The sequence below is a fragment of the Arachis ipaensis genome, chromosome B09 (assembly GCF_000816755.2).
Source record: "Arachis ipaensis cultivar K30076 chromosome B09, Araip1.1, whole genome shotgun sequence".
NCBI lineage: Eukaryota > Viridiplantae > Streptophyta > Magnoliopsida > Fabales > Fabaceae > Arachis > Arachis ipaensis.
This window is the reverse complement of record NC_029793.2, coordinates 137925085-137929868: the sequence shown is the minus strand read 5'-3', so window position 1 is coordinate 137929868 and position 4784 is coordinate 137925085.

Sequence of the window (4784 nt, the reverse complement as noted above, 5' to 3'; positions counted from 1 at the left end):
TATATATATAATTTATATTTTTAATATGTATTTTGTATTTTAATATATATTCTATACTATTGACTAATTTTATAACTGATTTTGATGTACACATAACAACAAACAACAATAAAGCCTTGTCCCACTAAGTGGGGTCGGCTACATGAATCAAACGACGCCATTGTACTCTGTCATATATCAAGTCTACAGAGAGACCGTTTACATGTAGATCTCGTTTGACCACCTCATGGATGGTCTTCTTAAGTCTTCTTCTACGTTTCGCCCTTTATCCATCTTCCATCTCATCCACCCTCATGACTGGATGTTCTATCGGTCTTCTTCTCACATGTCTAAACCACGTGAGACGCGATTCAACCATCTTTTATGATGTACACATAACATGATAAAATTTTAAGTTAACTTAAATGAGACAAATAGGTTAAAAATTTTATTTTATTTTTTTGTAAAAAGATGAATTTTTTAACTCAAGTACCCTTTCTTTTATTTATCTTTTTTTTTTAACCAAAAATAGGGACACTCGAATCCGCAACTTCTTAAATAAATATAAGGAGATTATGTCATTTGAGATATAACTCATTTGCCTTTATCTACTTGTTTGATCATACATCACTCATATACTGTATTCTTTTTCTTTTCTTTTGTAAATAAGAGCTGAATTTTATTAAACGAAAGATAATAAGTATAAATGACAATAAGTGCAGCATCACATCCGTACATTGTAGAATATTATATTACAAATAAATCAAAGGACAATTTACTTTAATAAATTATTTTTGGGAGAGATATATATTATCCAAATGTTCTACTTGCAAAAAAGTTAGACGATTTCGATCCTGATTTACATCTATTTAATTTGCTAAAAAGCTGTAACGAGTTACCATTTACATATAATTTGCGAAATTCTAAATCGGATTAAAAGAGCTTAAAAATTAAACAATTTATAAGAGGTTAGGACGAATTAGTAATTTACAGCGAAATAGCTTGACAATAAGGAGAAAGGAGATCGTGATTGAGTGGTACGAATTACGGCGAAGGAGAATTCGACAAAGGAAGGAGTAATTCGTTGGAGATGCTATAATCCACTCACGTTTAAAGTGTACTTATACACTCATCACAAAGTGATTCGCTGCAGAGAGCCACATATTAGTATTTCAGGAAGTGATTCTCTCCAACCTCCCACGAACTACTATTGTGTCATGCTAGACGTAGTAATTAGTTTGAGGCACAATGTCCACTTAATCATTTTTCTCTCCAGCAGATATGTGTATTTATAGTTCATTTTGAATCCATCAAATTATATAAATTCCTAAAAAGGACAATCATATAACCTATTTGCAGTTAGGATGTTTAGGTAATTTGAGTTTCCAATTATTTTACTTATGAAATTTGCCCTAAATCAAATATACATACCGACACTAAATTGTGTGGCTAATTCTATAGTATTTATAAATTTTTGTCTAATTTAATAAATTTTAATTTTTTAAAAATTATTTATTTTTATATCTTTTAAATTAAATAATAATTTTTAATTTTTTTTAATAAATAAACACCACCTTTTAGTATAATATTGACCAAATTGTGTATCGGTCTCTGAACTCAAACACTTTGACACTGTTTGTAGCACAGGGAATGTAATTGCCACCTATCTTAGCCTTGCACTCTACGGGTTTTGCAGGAGACTAAGCTATGGTGGAGGCCCAATTCTAAGCTAAGACCTGTCAAAAACAAGGTTAAAGACTAATATAAAGGCGGAGGCCTAATACATAATAACTCCGAAATGATTACAAATTAAATATCGTCATGCATAGCAAATTAGCAACTAAGATTTTGATTGGATGGTTAAATATGTTGTATCTAAATTTAAATTTTGGTGATGACTAAATAATAGATAAAATTTTTAAATATGTGTATAAATATGGGATTTAATGCCTAAAATTGAGAGTTATCTAACTCATTTGACAAAAAAAAAATATCAACATGTATATAATTGTTATTTGGCATATCAATTTTCTTTTATTTTTTTTGTCAAATCTATGAAGATTGTAGATAATTTTAGAAGAAAATTTAAAAACATAATTAAAAAAAAGTGGTATTATTAATTTGAAAGTGGAATTATCGTCTTTCTATAATTATTTGTATCGTTCTTCTTACAACTTTAAAAATTTGTGATAAATAATTTCATAATACGGTATCAAGCTCTTTAATATGACACAGAATTGGATGGATTGGCATTGATTCTATGAAGCACCACCGCTAACCCCAACCCTTTATCATATACTTGGTGGTTGTGTTACTAACATCAGAGAACCTAAAATCAAGGAAAAGCAGAAACCCGTAAAAGGAGAGTGGAAGCGCCCGAACCCCTATTCTCTGCTCCACCGTGGCCCGTTGTGTCATCATGGAGTTGCGTGGCTTCCAACCCATCCCCCTCTCACTGATGTCGACCTTTTCCCTCTACTCCACATTGTGTGAAACCCCTATCCCTCCTTCACGATGTGCGAAACCCATCCCATATTCTTTGTTCCACCGTGTGCCTCTGTGTCGTTGAGGAGTCGCGTGACTGCTCATACATCCTCCTCTCACCGTCGTTGACCATTCTCCTCTCCTTCACCATGCGTGAAACCCTTATTCCCACCTCCACCGTGCGCGATCTGAGCTATCGCGGCCTCTCTCCGGTCACTGGTTCATTCTTCCATCAAAATTTGAATTCTATTTTGATCAAAATTTTCTATATCTTGTTGGTTCATATTATGCTTTTAGGTTCATTTGATTCAGATTTTGCCTATATCTTCTACTAATTCAGGTTAATTATGGTTGTGTAAAGTTAAAGGAATTGAAGGTACTATTATTTTTATTTATTATGTGCTTTGTATTGAGTTTTTTAGTTTGAGTAAATAAATGTAAATAGTTAATCATTGTTTTGATGGTTTATTTATCTTTGTTGAGTCTTTGATGGATTCAATTTCAATAATATAATAATATTTGATAGTCAGTGGAGTTGTAAGAAAAAATAATTCTTTGATTATTAGGGGAATGCTTGAGCTAGAGGTTTATTGTTACTAATTAAATTTTGATTATGTAATCTGATGAGTTTGAGGATAATAAATGATGATAAAAGATTGAGTATTCTTGAACGTTAATGTTTGTTTTCTTAGTTGACGATGGTATAGGTTTGGGTTGCTAAATTTGATTTTTAAGATTTAAAATCTAAGAATTTTAGAGTCAAACCATACTACATGTATATCCTGGACCAATAACACTACTAGATGAGCTATATACATATATTAGGAAGTGCTTAAAGAGTTAAATTGATATTTGCGTGAGTGTTGATGATTTAACAGTAGGAGTAGCAACTTTAGAAGCCATTTGTTTAATGAGTTCAATCACTGAATCCATGCGCTGCCACAGCCGATTACCTCTGTCGTTACTGATTCGCCGATGACACTGCTTTCACTTTTTGGTATTGTCAGTTTTCTTCTTCCTCCCTTTTCAAATTTTATTTTATTTTTTTGTTTGTTTCTTCAGAAATGTTGAAGGAAACCGGTACGGTGAAATCTCATTTGTTAGTTGGTGCCTCTTTGAGTGTGGAATTTAACTAAGTAACCAAAATCATTATTTGCTTTGAGATTTTATCTGAGTTCTATGCTTCAAGTTTCGTGTTTGTATTTCTGATTTTGTTTTTCTTTCTGCATTTACATTTAACTTTTGATTTTTTTTTTCAGTTATCATTTTCAATTTTAGCTAATCTAGCTTCGAATTCATTTATTTTTTAGTGAAATTTGTGTTGTGTGTGTATAGAGAGAAAAGTTGCATGCTAGGATGCTAAAATTGCCTTGAAACAAAGATCTTCTTTATTTGCCATTTCTCCATATGATTTTCAATTAATATTTGTTAATTTTTTTCTCTTTTGTGAGAATCAATTGGAATGGTTAGAGATTCCAAAAACAAGTATTTTTATTTTATTTTAGAGTAAAGTATCGTTTTTGTCCTTTATAAAAAAATAAATTTATTTAAAATAAAAGCAATGTGATTAAGTGTAATTTATTTAGATGTAATTAAAAAATAATTGAATACTATGTACAGTAAAAAATTAATATTATTGAAAGATAAAATTAAATTAAAATTTATTTTTATGTATCGTTTTTGTCCCTAACGTTTTCGTCCTATTTACGTCCCTAACGTTTCAAAATTATCTCAATTTTGTCCCGCCGTCAATTCTGTTAATGAATCCCTAACAGCAGGATAACATTGAGTCAATTTTGAAACGTTAGGGACTTAAATAGGACGATTGAAATATTAGGGACAACTTTGGGACTTACCCCAAACGTTAGGGACAGAAATATTTGTGAAAGTAGTCCTTTGCTAATATTTTATTTTTTCTCAGGTGTCTTGTTCAATTTTGGTGCCTCCCAATACAAGGGATGCCTTATATCAAGCCTACCACCTAATGTAAAATTATCATTGTGATTAAGATTATGTTCATTTAAGGAAGAGGTGCTTGTCCTATTGTGTTCGGCATTTCCTGTTTATTACAATCAAATTATTTTCTTCTATTAGTGTTATCAGTTAGTTTTTTTTTTCCAATTATACAAAATTATGGTTTTATCTATTTAGTCTTTTTTTATATATGTATCTTAAGTTTAATCAATTATGACGTAAAGAAAATAAGTTATAGTAAAGAAAAATGGTACAGTGTATTGTAGTCCAGCAATTATTTTTTTAAATATCATGTAGAAGATTGTGGCGGGTTGAAAACAACTGCATTTTTTTTAAAAAAGAAACAC